The sequence below is a fragment of the Colletes latitarsis genome, chromosome 11, assembly GCF_051014445.1.
Source record: "Colletes latitarsis isolate SP2378_abdomen chromosome 11, iyColLati1, whole genome shotgun sequence".
In the NCBI taxonomy this organism is placed as follows: Eukaryota; Metazoa; Arthropoda; class Insecta; order Hymenoptera; family Colletidae; genus Colletes; species Colletes latitarsis.
Genome location: NC_135144.1, coordinates 30,528,562 through 30,548,163, shown reverse-complemented (window position 1 = coordinate 30,548,163; position 19,602 = coordinate 30,528,562). Strand labels below are relative to the sequence as shown.

The 19,602-nt window shown below is 39.7% G+C and overlaps 1 protein-coding gene and 1 long non-coding RNA gene across 3 annotated transcripts in view; one reads left to right on the top strand and one right to left on the bottom strand.

Annotated features, from left to right (window-relative positions):
* Nucleotides 1–19,602, top strand: part of LOC143348085 (uncharacterized) — a 160,215-nt gene that overhangs the window by 76,785 nt on the left and 63,828 nt on the right. For both annotated transcript variants that reach the window (XR_013080707.1, XR_013080706.1), the window contains exons 5-6: nt 8,684–9,179; nt 12,797–12,956. This is a non-coding gene — a long non-coding RNA (uncharacterized LOC143348085). The remainder of the gene's footprint in view (nt 1–8,683; nt 9,180–12,796; nt 12,957–19,602) is intronic.
* Nucleotides 1–19,602, bottom strand: part of Rpl32 (ribosomal protein L32) — a 188,817-nt gene that overhangs the window by 120,666 nt on the left and 48,549 nt on the right. The window lies entirely within an intron of this gene.

Here is a 19,602-nt window from a genome sequence, read left to right as displayed (position 1 = left end):
ACGACTTTGTACTCGGACGTAGCGAAAAGATCGAACTTTGCTCTTAAGCGTTTTATTCGAGAGGCGTACGTACGCGCGGCACGATTATCTTTAACTTTTATACTATTAGAATAACAAAAAAACTCTCGGGTTGTTTGCTCGGACGGTATTGGAGCGATTCCTTCCGTCTGTTTCCAAGCGTCGCCTTTCAATTTTATCGGCGACAGTAAAGGATTTCACGCGCGAATGAGCGAGAAATCGGCTGATCGTCCCCTGGAAACCTTCTCCATTTTCTACCCTCTTCATTCGCTGACAATGAGATAGCATCGTTCTTTGAACGTTCACTTTCCCTCCCTTTTCCACCCTTTTATTTCCTCGAGGACGTCTCAAATCCCGACAATGAACTTTCCTTCTTTCTCTCTGGATTATCGCGACTTCCTTTCGTCCCCTCGTTGAATTGCCGTCTTTGCTTTCGTTTGATAGCAAACGTTACGGCTAATAACATGGAATCCAAGAATTCAATGGCACTGGGGTTGCTTCTTTCAGAATTATCACCACTCTCCAAGTTTACTTTATTTACCGTTCTCGATGTCTCGAATTTCTTTCATTTAGATCACTTTAAATTATTACCGAAAAATGTTCGAGATTTAAAGGCTATTTAGACTGTTATAAAGATATCATAGAACGAAGACAGTTGCCTCTCTTGTCGCCCATTAAATTATAAATCACGTCTCTTCCTTTGAATCGCAAGAGACTTCTATTATATTCTCCATTAATTCATTCTACTTAAGTTTGCGTTGCTGTTTGCGTCTTTCATTTAGATAGAAATTAATTAATTTAGATAGAATTAATTAAAACAGCAAGATCGGTAAGAAACCAATTATAGTATTATTATTTGTTAATGCAAACAGAAGCAGAATTAAGATTCGTTTCAGTGTCAAAAATATTCTTTTCCAACCTTATACATACACCCAAACGTAATCGAGATAGCTTCTATGGCAAATAGCAAACAAGACGCTCGCACAGGTGTCTTTCTTGAGATTCTCTAATTATCTTGGCCAATAAATTCATTTCCCACGTGGGCGTGCAAGTGGATCAAGAACGATGTTTTAAGGTCCCCATTATATACAACATATTTTAAGTTAATACGACACAGGTTGCTCATTGAAATTTACAATATTCGCGTACCCCGATCGCGTTTAACCCTCCTCTCGAAATAGTTTTGTTCGAAGACAACAGGGGATTCAAATTGATACGAATTCGTGGCGTCCATCACGAGTACAGTGTTTCTCAACTTTTCAATAGAGAGCAGTTTTTATATTTCTTATATTCGAACGACTCGATTCCAAGACCAAATTGTACGATAACGGTATAAATTTAACGGACTCCTATAGCACAGTATTCACAACGTAATATTGGTTGAACAAAAATAGTTGCAAGAAACTTTTAAAAGTAATGTACACGAGAGAAACATTTTTTTTTCCCGTGGCACACGTGTTCGACAAGCTTTCTCGATACGAACGTGAACTCGAATTCCAATTCCTTCGAGAAAACAAGAACGACACTTCTCGGTAGCGAGCTTTTTATAAACAAACCGAAACTTGGAAACTGCTCCAAGGTTATACATCGTTAATTGGAGGTACTCGAACGGAGTTTCTTTTTCGAGATTCCCTCCGGGCGTCCGATTCGACCGCGTGCGATCGTTCTGAAAAGTCGACGCTTTTGTTCGTTCGATCGTTTCCACGAAACCGAGAAAAGAAGACAACGACGACGAGACACGCGGTGCGCGTATACTTTCTTTCACGAGTCCGATAAAGTTGTCAGAAACATCACCGCGTGTTTACAGTTAGCGATCGCGGGCAACAATAAAGCCGTATCGCGATGTCGAATTGTAGTCACGGATTCGGAGTTGGGGGCGTTAACGCGTCTCGTGGTCCGAAATTAGGCTGGTCGATATTTTCTGGACTTTCTCCGGCCGGTTGACGTTCGCTTTTTCTCGATTACGCTTTTTCTGTCGACGCTTTTTCACCGTCTGCTCTCGCGCGTGGTCATCGCGACGTTGTTGGCAACGGGCGCAGGCGTTCGCTGGTATCGTAAACCACCCACGAGAGGCCCATACTTTCGGGGAAATTACGTGGCCAGCACTCCGGCAAACAGGACAATCAAGTTCGTATGTTTACAGTCGACATCCAGCCGGCGATGATGCGGGGGGATCCAGGAGGGATGTCGTTTTGTACTCCGACGTCCACCGGGACGACGATCTTCGACTCCGTTTCTCCGGTGCTCCTTTATTTTTTAAACGCCTTTTTTTGGGGGATGCTGCGAACAGTGACTTTCTTATTGTTGGAATCCCAACACAATGCTCGTAGACTGCTATCGTATTAATAATTTAATATATTTTATCGCCGGTACGCGACAGGAATGATTCGATCGCGTACCGCTGTCCGCCATCATGAAAGGGGCCACAAGAGAAATTTTTACGCTTGGTTACTTATCATAGTGGTGATCCCTAGGTATTGTTATAGTTACGATTACATTGTAACCAAATTAAATTTTACCACGCTTGAATACCTCAGGAAAGTAACTGACTTACTCTTTCTTAATGGGGTACTTAGTGGTTTGATCTCGTGTTCGAATATCATTGAAATGTTTAGATTTAATTTTCCTTTATGGCTTCTATAACCCTCATAATCGTTTGTTCGTTCACGCAAATACCGCACATGGTTTGTGTAAATTGTGTAAATGTTCTTTACTTGGCATCTCCCTGTAACTATTCGCAATCAGTCTCATACTTCATATAACTCAATTTTGTGTTTCTGTTTATCTTTGTTAGAGATGTATGAAGAAACAAAATAGGTACAACGAGTAACTGCATCTTCGTCTAAGAATTAAAATTAACCATCTGTGGATAAATCAGGGTAATCGAAAAAAATGGACAATTGTTCGTCGACGAAAATGGCAACCACGGTGGGACCTTAAGGGAGGAAATCATTTGACCAGTGACTCCTACTCGGATAAAAAAATATGACCGTGGTCCCTTTTGTCTTTCGTTAAAATTTCACTTTCCGGGGTAGTGGTGACGTTTCGATGATTTGGTAGCATGGTGCGTCGGTTGGTTCTCTGTTGGATCGTTCTCTTCCCCGTTTCTGCGATGGCCGCAGCCCTCTTCAGCGGCGAACACTAAAAATATCGCGCGAAAATCACCTTCGAGCACCCGACCGACGGAACAATGAGCACCGTATTTATCCTACCCGTCTTATTATTATTGCCCGTTCGACCGTAGGAGGACCGTGAGCGGGCCGCTGAAGGGCACGCGTGGGCGTGGAATCGACGAAAAAGCTGCGTAAGCGGAGGAAGAGTGCGTGAGCAGTGGCCAGGCCGCGGTTCGGTGCGTGCACACGCGACTCGTGGCTGCTGTCTACGTGCAAATGTCAATGACGTCTAAAAATAGGCGGGACGACTCGAACCGTCTCCTCCAGATATACTGGAACGGTTGCTTGGCCACCAGTCACCGGGAGACGCTCTGGATACTATCGTCCCGACGACCTTGACACGGGCCAAGGGGATGCCCACCTAGACGCCACGATGACAGGATACACTTTTTTTTTCGCTAATTTCTGTGACGAAACTTGGCGAAAGACCCACCAGTCCAGAGGATGTGGCGAAATATAAAACTCGGAGCATCTACGAATCGGCTTAGAGGGAGTATTGCTGTCTAGACTGTCATTTATTCGGCCTTTTTTGTGATTTTTTTTTTAGCGATAGGTAGGCTATTTTGTTCTGAGATTTTGCAGACACATTTATCCATCTTATAACCATGTACGGTATTTTTTTCATAAAAAAATATTAAAAATTGTGGGAGTTATAATTTCTTGTCTAAATGCGTTTTGGTAAACTGACTTTGATTGACTTCAAATTTCGAGAGAATATTCAACAGACGCGACTTTATCGCTGGAACTAGGGATTTTTTAAAACATTGAGCTTTAGTATTACACACGACGACATTATTTTTTTAAAGTGATTATATAGGACAAAATACATAAGCGGAAAATTAAAGAAAAAGAATATGTTTGATCGAAGAAAAATCTCCGGGTGCAAAGGGTTAAAAAATTGCCATTCTTTCATTTATCGAGATTTTGACTTCGTAAAATTATTTATCGAAAATCAAAACGTCGCGACTCTGAAAGTAACAGTGTGCCCCGAAGTCTGCTGGACGAGAATAAGCGTTTTTTTTAAGTGACCTGCATACAAATTTATTCAAATTGTCGGTCCTCTAGGTGTTGATGCAACTTCTTCGTTAGATAACCACTAGACCTGCTAATAATTTCATAACCTTCACTCGATAATCTTGGCCTTTTCCTTGACCCAATTTGGAGTTTCGAACATCATGTTCGAGGAGCTCCGACGCGTCATCTTGTAATCTTTTAACAACTTTGCAGAGATCCCTTTGTTCTTCGTAATTTTGCACGGTTTGATTTATGCGACGTTGCGTATGGTCGATGTCTTCTCTTGCGTTTCGCTCTTTGTTTTCGTTTGTTTCGTAAATGCGGTTCGAATTTACAAGACGTTTTTAACACATTGGGCATCTTGTTCTTTTACCACTTTGACAGCCACGTCACCCACATACGGATGGCAGGATTTTCTACCACGGAACTGGAAAAATTAATCCCCAAGTTCAGATGTGGAGAGAAATAAATTTGGGTAGGATTTGTGTATTTTAGCAAGATTACAAAAATAGTTTCATTTGACAGTGAACGCGTTAATCTGATTTGTGGTATCTTTCTAGTCGTGACGTAAATGTTTATCCAATTCTCTCTCGACGACATTTCCATCTGTTTCCATGCAACGCGTGTTCAATTTTAGAATTTCATTTTTTTCCAGAAATAAATGAAAATTAAAATCATTTTGTTACATATAAATAAATTCGTGAACGTGGGCACGTTTATAATTTCGTTTCTGCGAGTTCTTAACAGGTTCTTGTAACTTTGAGACCAGGCTACTTCACATCAAGCTCTGATTGCGATGGAGTATTAAAAAGAAAGAGAAATTTACTGGATTTTTTTTTCAAACCGACATTCACGCGAGCGAAGCTGCGGTAAAAAGGTAGTTTGAAATAATTTAAAAAGTACACGTTTGTGCTAGTATCCTTGAGGTGGTTAACTCTTTTGCATCTGACATACATATGTGCTCCCCCTACCTAGCTTTCATTTAAATACCATGTCCTTCATCTTTAATCACTGTTTCTAACCTTTTACGTCTAATTTAATTACCAGTTTTGAGATTTAGGTTTCACTTTGTAAAAATTCGTATAACGATAGCTTGAGAGTAAAACTCTGTCGAGGACTAAAATGCGGTCTTTAACAATCTATCCTTTCAAACCATATATTAAATTCGCAAAATAGTGTCAAAATATAGTATTGGTAAAACCTTGGCTGCTCGTGGATTAAGACTAGGAACAGGACACTCGAAGCTTTCAGGTTCTCGAAACTTGGGTAAATAATAATTTGTACAGATAAATAAAAAATGAAGTGTCGATGATCCAATCTCTAGTTGGGACCTAAAACGTTAGAAGAATTGTATTTCAACGCGTTGACTGCCATGGTGGTCACTGATGACCGTCACTTTGAACTTCCAAGGTGTTGCAATATTGTTTACAAATATAAAAACGCTAATACTTGTAGTATTGTAAATAAAGCTACTTGCATCTGGCATGACAGTGCAAGTACGGTATGCATACAGTAATATTCGAGTGTAGGTTAGGTTATGGATAGGCAGACCTTGCTGGTCGTCGACAGGATTATTAGCCGTCGAAAGGAATGTCGTTAGCGTTAATGAGATACCTTTTTCTATTCGTGGAGGGTCATCGCGATTACTTAACAGGACGGAGATGTTGGTAAATATAACCTTCTCCGCTCGATCGGAGGTGGCTGTGCAAAGGGCGATAGCGCGGCTCTTTAAAAAGAGCGATTACAGAACAACGGATGAACCTTGACCCACCTATTGAAAACCACGACGATGAGGAATCGGATAAACCTTGACCTGTCTATCCGAACGCATGATTGTGCGGAGACGAATGGGGCTCGACGCTTACGGACAGACTATGAAAAAACCGTTCCATGTTTCCGCGTTTTGGAATCGTCCATTAAAACAATAGGATATCGATATGTGGGAGAACCGGACAATTACAGGACGATAATATCGTTCAATCGTCGATGTTATTTGGTAATGGGGGAAAAACAGGCAATGTTATTGCAGAATTATTTCGGTAGTAGTTCGAGTATTATTTCCTTTATTCCCGAGGAAACAAATTTTGTACCAATTTTGTTCTTTAAATTCGTGACATCAAAATCAAATGGAGTTTTAATGCAATTAAGTGGGACTTTGACTTTAGCGTAAGTGGAAACAGCGGGCAGTGGTCAGACATATCGGAGCAACTCGTGATCGATCGCGCGAGCGTCCGCCAAAACTTTTCAAATTTAATTATCTCAAAAACGAAGCCTCGAGCTAAAACATTTTTTCCTTGATTTTCGATTTGTTTTTTCACAATATTATTATTTGTTTCGTTGCTTTATACCGATTTCTAATATTGTTAAATTATAAATAAATCAGTATAGAAGGCATAAAATATTTTTCTAATGATTTAAAACAAACTTTAAATGTCAGGACCCAGGGGAACTCCCCCTATAACGATCGTGTCCATGATGACATTTTATTTTCGCCAAAGATACGAGCCAAGACGATTTTCGCGATATTGTATAAGGTACCAGCGACGCGACAAGGGTTAAGAATAAAGAAAATAAAGCGTACGACGCATTACCGCCGGGCTTTTGACCGGCAACAAGACTGCTCTTTAATTGAGATTCAACTCCTGGCACGGATAATCGAGTGAGTCAGCGCTTGCAGTTGCCTATCTGCCTCCCTTTCTGTCGGCTGGAATTCAAGCCTGACGAATCAATCGACGATGAAAGCGAGACGCATTCTCTCGATCGATCGAATCACGTCGGAAAATCGAACCACGGTGTCTTATCGTTTCTATTCGACGGTTAAAGGCTCCTCGTTAAAGACAAACGAAGCAATTTAGAGATCAAAACTTTCGAATTTCTACCACGAAATAAAACTACAAGCATATTAGATGCAAGGATATTTGATACAATCCTAGATTTCTTTCGTTATCAGTTCTAATTTGTTTGAAATATCTTTCTACGTGCATCTTTGTCAATTTATAAGGTTCGAGAAACCCTGCTAACTTAAAATTAAGCGGTAATTACTGCAAAATTCCGACCTCTGACTCTTTGTTGCGTCTAAATCGGCTTCTTGTCGCGTCTGGCTAAGCGCAAACTTCGACGTACACGCGTTCTGTTTATTTTATGACGAATGCATTTCTATATTTACGCTTCAATATCGTTTCGAATCTCTATAACTTCCTGCATGCCTACGTACGATGTTTCTTGTATTCGTCTTGGTTTCAATGGAATATGCAAATTCTACCTGTTTCTCTTGAAATCTGCACATAACTCTGACCTTAACAAAGTTTACTATGATTCGCAAACATCCTGTTCCACGACTCTGTCGCTTTTAGTCTTTCCTACTCGCGAATAATTTCATTTGTGATTTACGCTAATAAGTTTACGACAAAAGACACTACGGTAATTTGTAGAAAGTCGCTCGAATTGGGGACTGTGAATGTTAAAAGCAAAATTCTAACTCTGGTCGTGGGGTGTATATGGCCCACGCGACGCGAATGGAAAGTCACCGAAAATTGGTCCGACATGGAACGCGTTAAATCGAAATTTAACGAAAGAGTTCGTTAATTCGAAACAATGGTTCGCGTCTACAGCAAACGAAACGAGTTTCACGATCGTATGGTTGCGAGGTGGACGCACGATGTGCATAACCTTGGGGGCTCGAAATCAATGCGAGCAGCATTGTTCGCTGGATCCGCCTTCGTTCTCGAAATTATCAGGGCAGCAAACGTCAAACGGTTGATTTTAATTGGTGGAATAACGCGATAAACCGAGCACGCGCCCATCGCCAAGGAAGAATTTTAATTGCTCCTTGAGTTTCAGAGGTACGGCGAGGTCGACGGTCATTTAATCATTTTCTGTGTGCACGGACACCGTAATTTGTATCCGTTCGTTACTCTTTCGTTTTTAATTGCGTTCGAACGAGCTTCGTTAACCAAACGGAAGACTGGTGGATGAAATTTCTGGCGAAAATATTAACGAAAATAAAGTAATTTTTGTATTAAAAATTTAGTCAGAGGATGGTACTAATTTGTTAGAATCGTTGCGATAAATATGATTTCCTTGTAAATTACACATAATTTATAAACGATGTTCATCTTCAAGGATACTGGCTTATATACGTACGTTTAGTTTTTGTTTGAAATACTATGACATGAAGGTAACCACTACAATCGTGAATAAACATTCATAATTATAATTCTCAATGATATAACGCGATCGTCGCAAGATTGATAGATGTCACGGGTCATATCAGTTAAAGTTGTAATTAACTTTATACAAAGCAATCATCATCATTGGAAAAAAACGTACTCTTGCAATGGATCGTTACAAACAGATATTTTAGCGATTAGTGTAGCATCGAAGAGTATCGACTATAATCCTAAACTCATTCGATACATTTCCACTAAAATATCAATTTATATTTGATACGTTACGAAAGTATTGGTTTCGATTTGCAGGAGACTCGGAGCAGCAGATCGGATATTAGCGAAAAAGGAGAGGCACTCGGAAAGATTCCAAGGAGGCTCGGTGTATTAGTTTTCAATTAGCCAGAGAAAACGTTGAGTGGAATTGAATTATGGTTCCTTTCATCGAACTCTTTTTGTTGTCCTCGAAACGCGATAGAGGATTTTAAAGGGTGCCCGAGAGACCATAAAGACAGATTTATGTCTCTGTCCCCGAAGGACGGGGAGGAGAAAAAAGCGCCGTCGAGCGCATCAGCGATACGAAGAAAAAAGAAGGAAACGTCGAATTTTGGAATATGTATGCGCGGATAGAGCAAGGGCGAGCATATTAAACATTCTGGAATTCGTCATCCACAGAGCCGTCTTGTCTCGTCCCCTTCGCTCTTTTCGCGAACTCGTTGGTTCTCGATCGTTCGCAGACGAAGCACAGAAAAACACGGGGAAGTGGAAACAACTGAAAGCAATCGAAACAGTAAACAACAACGACAAGGTAAACTCGTTTGTAAATTTTTTTATTTACAATATTATTATCGCATCTCGAAGAATCCTCGAAGAAGCCTCGAGGTTCCTGATTTAACGAATTTCTTTTATTTCCTAGCCACGAAGGTCAACGTTGTACACTGTGCGTTACAACTTCAGCATTTTAAATGTACCATTCATTTTGTAGGATAGGATCTTTTCGATATATTTTTCAAGATTCATCCCAATAATTTCATTAGCGTACCATTATGATCTAAAATAAGTCTTCCTAATGCTGCCTTTGATTCTAAGTAGCACACAGTCAGTATAATCGTACGAAGAAGGATGTTTTCGCGATTGGCGACGCGTTAAGATTTTAACGTTTCAGAAATTGCAATCAACAAAGCAGTCGATTTTTCACAGGATTGAACCAGCTCGTACTGCCAGAACCGCGAGAAATCCGCCTCGAAGCAATCAGTTCGATCAGTCGGTACGCGAATTGTGTCGAATCCATGCGATTCGCGGCCGTAGTAATTAATCGTCTTCGAACGCTGATAAATTGCTCGCACGACCGATCGAAACGGTTCAGCGATATTTAATTCAGCGTTAAACCGCGCGTGCAATGAATAACGTCGAAGGACAAGCACGGATCCATTTACGCGGATGAACGTGTAATTCGGTTAGCGGCCATTTTGCCGCGTACTTTGACGACGAATCCTCGGCTTACTGGCGCGGTCCACTACCGTTACCGTGGCGCTATTGTTGAAAACAATTATACAAATTAGCCAGAAGGAGTACGAGCGCGATCCGGGGCAAGGTTGGCTATAACTGGAATTAGGCGAATCAACGAATTGCTCTCGTTAAATTGTCGTCGAGAATTTTTGTTTAGACACAGTCTCCGGCCTTTCCGCGTAGGACACGACAGAGACACGTACACCGACCACGATTAAGCTTTTCAACCGCCCCAGTTATGTCACACAGAGCCCTGAACGTCATTTTTGTAAATCAACTTAATTATTTATCCGGCACTTGGCAGGAAAGTTATAAGAAATACGCGTAAATTCTGGTTAGTTGGAAAATTGTCAGGTAATTTTTAATATTTCGAGAACAAGCAGGGACATTTTGTTCACTTATAATGTTATCGTATAATAACATTTTATAACCATAAACCACGACAGTTTTTCGTACAATTTGTATTAATGTGTATGATCGGAAACCCTCTGCCAAGGGTTTTAGTCTCGTGGAAGAGATCCAGTCTCGGTTTGAAATTGCAAGGAAATTGCAAAATCTCCCAAGGAACTGTCTCGAAACAAATAATACAATTCTAATGGCCAGTGCTGTTGTAAATCCTGTTATTGAAAGGAAATCTTCAGAAAATGGAAATTGTTTCCATATTCCCGGAAGGTTTCGCTGCAAATGAAACGATTGTCTCTGTTCGTGAAATAGTCCAATGAAATACTCGGTATCTTTAATTTTCTAAATTTTTTTAACACGACTGTTTTTAAAATCATAGAAATAAAAGAAATGCAAACGATGTCAAGTATCATCGGTCCGAGGATAAACTTTTACGTCAACGAGGAGAACAAACACTCCGGAGAGGTGTCGAAAAGTTACAAAACGGTGCTTACGTCGCGACGTAATATGGATTTACGTTCTGCTTAAAGATTTAGGCGGACGTATTACTCAATCCACCGTCGAAGGTGTTGAGCAACAGCCAAGCGACAAAGATGGGAGCTCGGAGGCTTCACGCGGCGACGGGGACTTGGTTTTTTCTTTTTCTCCTTCAGTTTTTCTTTTCTTCGCGTACGACCTTCCGGGCTTTTTGCCGAGCGTAAATACGTGCGTGGTCACGGAATGTAGATGCCAGTCTGTAAGGATCAAGGTTAGTCTCGACTTTCAGCCGCGTGTTTAACAGTTATCGCTCAGGTACTGTGGAAATCTCGTTATATCGGGAATTAACATTTAAATCCCGGCGGATCCGCGCCAACCACGTGTCTCCCCTTTCACGACAAGCCTTCCCGCGCGTTCTGCGCGCACATGCGCTTGCGCATCCGCGCAGAGTGAAAGTTGATTCCCATCAGTGACAGTGAATTATTCGTAAACTCGACTTTGTTGAAAAAATGCAAAAGAGTTAATAGTTAAAGTGACCTCGAAAACTTACAGGTTAGTCTCCTAGAAACATTTCAGCTTTTGCCTACGTTTTCTGGTATCGTTAGATTACTCTAAACGCGTTTACATAGTGAAAGTTAAGAGAGTTTAGTAGCGTTGTTTAGAGGTTAAGGTTACCATGATAAGATATTTCTTCTTTAAAGAAATTGACAGAAGTATTGTTCGATAGTTTCGAAGTTTAATCCGTTAATTTGTCTCAGCTATAAAGTTGTATCGATAAAAGGAAACGGGATGGGATAAGTGGAACAGTCTCGAACAGTGGAACGGCGAAAGGGGAATAGAAAAAAAAACCATGACTCGAACGTCCTCTGAATAGAAGCCAGTGGATCTTCGATTGTCCGACAGGAAATGTCGCGTGGCTGTCGTGAACTCTCAAGTTCGCCTCATTGCGATGGCATTCTTGTCCTCGCCGCTTGGTATTTGAAACGCAAATGGAACGGCCGCCTTTGCTCGGGTTAGACCGCCGCCACGGCTTTCTGTGTCAAGGATACGAACTTTCGGTCACAACGGAGTCAGTTCATCTTCGTCGTACTGGACCTAAATTCCCTCATTTGTCATCCGTCGCGCGAGACATTGTTTCCTCGGGCACTTTCATCATCCGGCATCATTTGGCCCTAATTCGGGTCGAACACGATCCGCTAAACAATCGCTATCGTTGGTGCATCGAATCAACGCGGCGGACGATCGGTTATTAATTATTCTAATAAAGTTATTCTTTTACGAAAACCTATCGAAGAATATTTAATTGGATTAATTGCTCGATGGGGCGCCTGATCGTTGCACGTTACGCGATTTTCCTCGATGAATGCCCAATTGATTTCAAAGACGCGACGAGCGTAACAATGAAACCAAATGTCCTTTCTGCGAAGAACGTTTAATAGTCACGTTCTTGTCGCCCGAAGAAGCCATTTAGACGATTTGTCAGCGACGCAATGATAGCTTTATTTTACGAACAGAGTTAGCGCTACTCTGCTTAGATAGAAGGTAACATTTAGAACGAACTTTGCTAGGTTTCTGCTCCTTGACTCGATAGCCGCAGTCCTTGTAACCGTAAGTGATAACTCGTTTCTCAATACAAATTTATCTTCGATGAAAAAGAAGCCTCCAGTACGGATAAATACAATGAAAAAAAAATTGTACGAAACAGTTGATTTGGGCAGGACTCATGGACCTAGTTATTTATTTATTTATTTATTTAAGGAAGGGGGTGACCACTTTAGCATATGGCGGATTGAGAGTCATAGCGGTGAAAGTCTAAATTCTTCAAAGTTTAGTTAACATTGGATTTGAAACCTTCAAGCTGTCTTCTATTTATCATAAAAATTGATTTACTTGTAAGTTCAGAAGCATTTCGAACCATAATGGTGTAAATCAATAAGTCAATCCGCCATATACGATTACAAAGAATGCTTTAATTTGTAAAAAACTGTAAACATGTGTAGGTCTAATGGACCTGGTTATATTTTTGTTGATTTATAGACTCAACCAGAACGAGACCCAGGAGCCCTTACATGCAACTGTACTTAGAGACGAGATGTGATATGCAGAAGGTTAAAAGGGTTGGTAATGCTAGGCCAAGGCTTCCTGGTGTGGCGCAGCCAGAGGGTAGATTCCCTGCTTATGTGATCTGTGGATTTTCGTGAGTACAGACCTCTGATACTTATTGTTTTCATCGAAGAACGTCTTTAAAATTGTCTAAGAAGTCGATTGTTCACTGTTATCGATTATGATATCACTGTCGTTTGAACGATGTCTTCTCTGGACCTTAAGCGCGCCGCGACAACCCTATAGACGGCTTTGCGTTGTGCCAGCAAACACCTGGAATTAGTGCACTCGACAAAGTAGTTCTCAATAGTCTAATGGAGTGCCGCTGTGGCTTATATTTGCGGCAAATTGCATTATCTAGTGACACACGCCACGATGACGCGAGACGGAATCGATAAATCGATTCTCCTAGATACCGAGAGGTAACCATCGATCGTCGTTGCTCGAATTACGTGACGTCAATCGACCGGGAACGTTTGGCGATGTCGTCGGGATACGAATCAGTCGATGGATACCGATCGCCTTCAAAATCGAGGATTTTAACAGACATCTGGTGGGTTGAGAGACATAGTGGTGTAAATCAGATTTCAGCTGTTTCGCATAAAATAATGTTTTACAGTCGTTGATTAAAAAGTCTCTAGATAAATATTAACGTTACAAAAACACATCTAAAAGTGTAGAAAATTGTTAAAAAACAAACACAGAGCAAAGATATTAACAAAAATTGCTATTGAAGTGAGTTTTCCATCCTTTCATTTTCATATAATCGCGTTACCATTGAGAGCTTTTATTAAAAAATTCAAGATCGTTCTTTTTGTTATGGCAACAATGCAGGACACGTACGTATCTACCGGAAAACAAACAGGCGCCAAAATAACTTGGCAATGCCTCTTTTTTCAACGACAGAACACTTTCCGTCTCGTAATATATTCACGGAACTATTACATTCGTTTCTGGCTATTCGGGATTCGAAATGCAAAACACATAAATTATTTTACGCAACGATCAAGGATTTACATTGACTTCTAATAATGATCGAGATCGACGTACGTTTTATAAATTGTAACGGCACGCGGCAAGTGTTTCGTTTAATTGGCATCGGAGATATGTTAATGAATATTTTTTCGATTCCTCCAATCACGAGCTGTGACAGAAAAGCAGACGGTGTTGCATATTTATTTGATACCGTATCGACTAATGGCTTATCATTCATGATATGCGCACGTTGGCGATGACACCGCGTCAACCGGGACAAACCAATTGAAAATTTGCGCGAATTTGTTCCGGATGGGCGGGAGAGATATCCCGGAATCGCTGAACGTGTGCCAGTTTCTGCGGGAAAACACATTTCGAGGGTCTATTAAAATTATCGCGCGATCATCGTTTGTTCCGAATTAGAATTTCATTCTTGAGAACGCTTCGTGGCTACGAAATGGACATGTTTACTTCTATTCTCCGTCTATTTACTTTGTGCCCTTTTTCTTCTTTTTCACCCTCTTAACGCATACGAAGAGGTTACACATTTCTAAGTTGTCTTAAATTGCCAAAAATTAAATAAATTACTAGATTTAGATTTAATAATTTAGCTTTCGATGTATCATCAAGGTATATTTGGTTTCTACGTATTGATTTCAATAATTTAGGTCTGGGGGATGAAGATCCCACGTGGTAGCTTACGTATTTAACACATTCTACGTCGGTTCCAACAAGCAAAATGGTGAATTATGGTGGATAAATCAAGTAGACGCGTGTAATTTTTAATTACTTATTTACGTGGTACACAAGAATTTGCATATATTTATTTCACAAATATCGTTTCACAGAAAACGCAAACGCTTTTCGTTAAACCCAAATATTTTCATCCGGTAATACGGCGTCATCGAGGAATTCAAAAGTTGACCATTTCGAAGGTTGCATGCTCGATGTCGTCCATGATCGAACGGTGCCCAAGCCGAAAATAATTAACTCTGGCAGTTAATGACGCACGCAGCCCAGCGTACACGCGCGTATGATATCGACCTGGCTAAATACTCCGATATTTGCATACGGAATTAATCTCTCGACGACGCAATGCACAGTGTCAAGAAACTTCCAAAGCCATTTCGATTCCTTCTAATACCGTAAACTTCATTCCGTAGAAACTTGTGTCATTAACGTTTAACAAGTGTTAACGGCGAACCTAACTAACTTTGTTAATTTCAATAACAGCAACGTCGTAAACTCTAACACGGTGGAACGTCGATTATCCGAAATAACATGGTGACAAATTCGTTTCGATAATCGGTCTATGAAAAGCAAGGTTGCGTACCGTTTTACGCAATAATAGGGGATAAAATAATTTTATTCGAAATCTATTTTCGTTCGAGCGTATAATTTTTATTAAAAAGTCGCGAAAAGAATTCGAGAATAATTTTGTAATGTGATTGAAAAAAGAAACTCAACGAGGTGGAGAGGGTGGCTAACAAAAAAATCGCAAAGTTTCGAGAATTCCACCGCTAGGAATTATAAACAGAAATGGAAATATTAAAGAAGATTGTTCAATATTTTAAATGAGATTAAAAGTCAGACAATAGATTTTTTAAGGAGGATTCGATCCCTCTAAACCATTTATATCGTGTACGACAGGTCGTACGTTAGAATTGACGAGTGTAAATCTCTGGTAATTATTGCTCGGTGGGAATCGATCGATCGTGATTTATCGAGGCAGCGTTTGCCCGTATTTAGGCGCTGATTAAACGTCGTCGGAATGATCGAATCGGTGAAGGATTGCGCGTTTCCGGCTCGAGACAAGAATGAAGGCTGTCCTTGATACCAGACTGCCAACAGAAACTACGAAACATAAGACTAAAATATTTCAGTATGCGGCGGACATGGATTGCACACAATTGACTGGGTGAATTATTGACCGTGTGCCAGACGGGCTTTGATATGTACAAAATCGCACGTGTTTGATATATTCGAGCCGATTCCAGCTTCTTCGAAGGTGGATGTATCGATAGATGTATACCAATCGCGTAATAGGTGACACGACTACTCGTAAAACGGAGTTTTTCACAATACCAACACTCGTCTTCCATTAGCGCGAAACAGAACACGTAATAGAAATTAACGAAACGAAACGATTTATAATTAATGCTACACCTTTTCGTCGCGGTGTCGTTATTACGTGTAAATTATCGTAAGAAATACTTTAGAACGTTGTAAAATTTCAATGGAAAAAATTCTACAACGAACAGGCCATTCGATGGAGTTTTTAAACCGTGCTCTTTACTTTCGCGCAAATAAAGAACAATATCGAGACCTTTGATTTTTACGAAGCTTTAAGTGGATTTATAGAACTATCGGTGATATAAAAAGAATCTTGTTGACCTTAAAAATTGTACCGGAATGAAACAAAAAAATCTCGTCGACCTTAGAAATTCTAGAGATTCGGCACGATCGAAGCAGGATGACTTCTCCTGTCTTCGAACGAAACAAAAAGACGGAGGATAGACTGAAAAAACCTGTTGGTATCGTAGAACAGATTTCGGATAAAAAGATTCGTTCGTATTTAATAGGAATTGTCAACGAAGTTGCATTAAATTTAATTTGAAAAATTGTTTCCTAAATAAAGTCGCTAAATAGAGTTACGTCTTTATAAAATGTTTTTAAATACAGAAAACGCGTGAAATAAAAACCGATTCGGTTAAACGAATCGAGTAATCGCGAGATGAACCAATTATAACCGGCCAAGTCTTGTATTACAGACCGATTAGGCGCAAGTCAGCTTCGACTAGCTCTAACAACACCTTCGCTCACGTTGCTTCTTTTCACGTAACCTTGCCGCCATTATCTAACCAGGAAACGTCCTATTGACTAATATTGTTTGCAATACCATTATTATGTCATCGCTGAGGTGGTCATCATTGCGCAACTCCGCTGTTATTCCTGATACCTGAACAATACGAGGACATGTTCCGAACATGATCCCTCAACGTTTTGCCTATTTCGGTGTCAGACTTCAAAAATGCTTCGAATTCGTACACTCGTATTGCAAAAGTGTCAAGAGAATCGCGAAGCATAGAACCGAGCGTTTCCCAGCAAACGTGACGAGCGAGTTTTTAAAAAATTTTATATAAAAAATTGCGAGCTTTTCGAAACATGTTTTAGAGCACAGGAAGATTCGAAACGATTATACCTGATCTCGTTAATAATTAAATAAAATTTGTTTCCTGCTCGTTTGCTATAATTAATATTGTTCGAAGAAAGTGTATCCTTGGGACGAGATGAACATGATCGAATCGTTTTGTATATAGCATTTATCGAAGAATACTGAGCAGGTCGTGACGGGCGTAACTATTTTGAGAAAGGTTAAAGTGTATCTGTCGATGGCTCAAGTTGTCGTTTAGTGGACTATTTTTTCGTCGGTACGTTCGCTAGATAGAGCTTAATTTATGGATACACGAATTTGGTATTGCTATACGATTGAGCAAAGTGTCGTAACCGAGGCTTTTCAGAGACTCCCGTATCCATTTAGAGGTCCTCCGTATATTAAAAAAACTCTTTCATCTAATAATATTTTTAACCACGCAGAGAGTAATATTTCTTTTGTCTCAGATTTGCCAGCTAAATTCTTCGGTGAGGCTTATTTAACAGATTTTGTTTTTGACGTAACACGATTAATCCTTTGAGTATTTTCTAATTACTCGCTAGTCTATTAGTACACAGTTAATTCGAACAGATTTTTCAAATAATTAGTGGTATCTGAGGTGAGATCTGTTAGATGAGTCTTGCTAATAAGTCCAACTAGTTGGCTATTACTCTTGGGGAGCAAGACTATTAATATTATCAAATCACAAATTTCTTAATTACCTTTTTTATGAACATTCGAAGCCCTTGTATCACTGGCCTACTAGGAGGGGGATTCTTTAATCTTCTTTTTGTTAGCCCCCTTAGTAGAATTTTATTTGAATAATAAATGACGAATAAAAAATCTGTATTGTTACCCAAGTGTAACATCTATTTAACATGATACATAATTTGATTGTACGATACAGATTGCGCTCTTTTAAACCAAAATCGCTCGAAATTGTTATTCTGATAAGAATTTTGCCCAGGTATTGTTACAAACTTCATAATAGTCGACGATATCCATACCAACAGGTATACGAGTTTATTAAAATAATATCGATCGGTTACCCTTCACCTTCCACGTGCGCAAACTTTTGAAGGTAGAACGACGTCCGACCGGTTAAGTTAATATCCAGGGTCCACCAACAAACATTTGTGATAACAATTTTCATACGCTTTATTACGCCTTTTACGGAGCCATGACCTAAATTCTAAAAACGGGTCGAAGAAAACGAAAATCGATCGATCTAAAAATGCATCGGTGACAAACTAGACAGCATTTAATCGGTCTAACCCAGACGCTAGGCGTCGTCATCCCAAGTCTCATCGCGTGTACATTTTTCGCTCATTAGTCTCAGAAGGTTGATTAGCGCGTGACGTGTAGGTCATTGCAGCCTACGCAACACGAGAAAATTGCTCGCGCTGTGACGATCGATCGTCGATGAGTTTCCTTTTAAAACTTGTAAAACACATGGAAACGTAACCTCGTACGAAACGAAAATCTATCCACTTTCGACTTATCCTTATTGCAACGAATTCGATAACAGTAATCTTTTTCACACTTTCCCCCGGAAATTGCACTCGAGCCAACGAATAGTTCACTCGCAGCTCGGACGTAATTCAGTTACACATTTTATCTAGATCTTGCTCGTTAAATAGATAGAAATCAGCGCACGGTCGGTTACTAGTTATCTAGCATTCGGTGTCAACTAATTTCGCCTTTCGAATTCATTCCGTATCGTTTGTAACTGCGAGTACTTATTATTTTCATTAATTTATCGTATAATTATTCGTTGATGCGTGCGAAGCAGATACAAAACTTGTTATTGGATGGATCTGAAAATTTTGAAAATATAATTTCCCGTAAACTGTCGTTTCTCTGCAAAAATATTATAATCAACGAGACAAATTCAGTCGAAAAAGGTTTATGTTGATGTTATCTATACCGATTTCTGCAAGGCATTTGATACAGTCAATACTTATATCCAAATTGCGAGCCCTGAGCATACGTTCGAACTTACTTGCTTGACTTTCGAGTTTCATCGCGAACAGAAAATAAATTGTTAAGTGTAATAAGGCTTACTCTAACGCTATATCTGTATATTCAGGTGTTCCCCAAGGTTCACACTTCGGACCCTTACTGTTTATTCTGTTCGTTAATTACATATCCGAAGCCTTTCGTTTCTGTAAATATGTATTGTATGCGGATTACTTAGAAATTTATCATTCTGTTAATCATTCCTCCTGCATGAACTCAACTCAGAATGACCTTACAAGATTAGAGGGGTGGTGTAAATCTAATAAATTATACCTTAATCTCAATAAATGCATACTTCGTATAATTCAATTTTGTATTTCCGTTTATCTTTGTTATGTAACTATCTTTTATACTTGCATCTCTCTCTGTATTCATGGGTATTTAACCCCGTGAATAAATAAATAAATAAAAAATTAAGAATATAGGAAATATTTTAGAATAATACTTCTGTTACATTTAATTTACATAACAAAGTATAAAAATTATATATCTATATCTCGTTGAAACTACCAAAAACTCATATTTTTCCAAAAATGAACCACTTAAAAAAAATAAATAGCTCACATATCGATCGTACAAGCAACCGGAATCA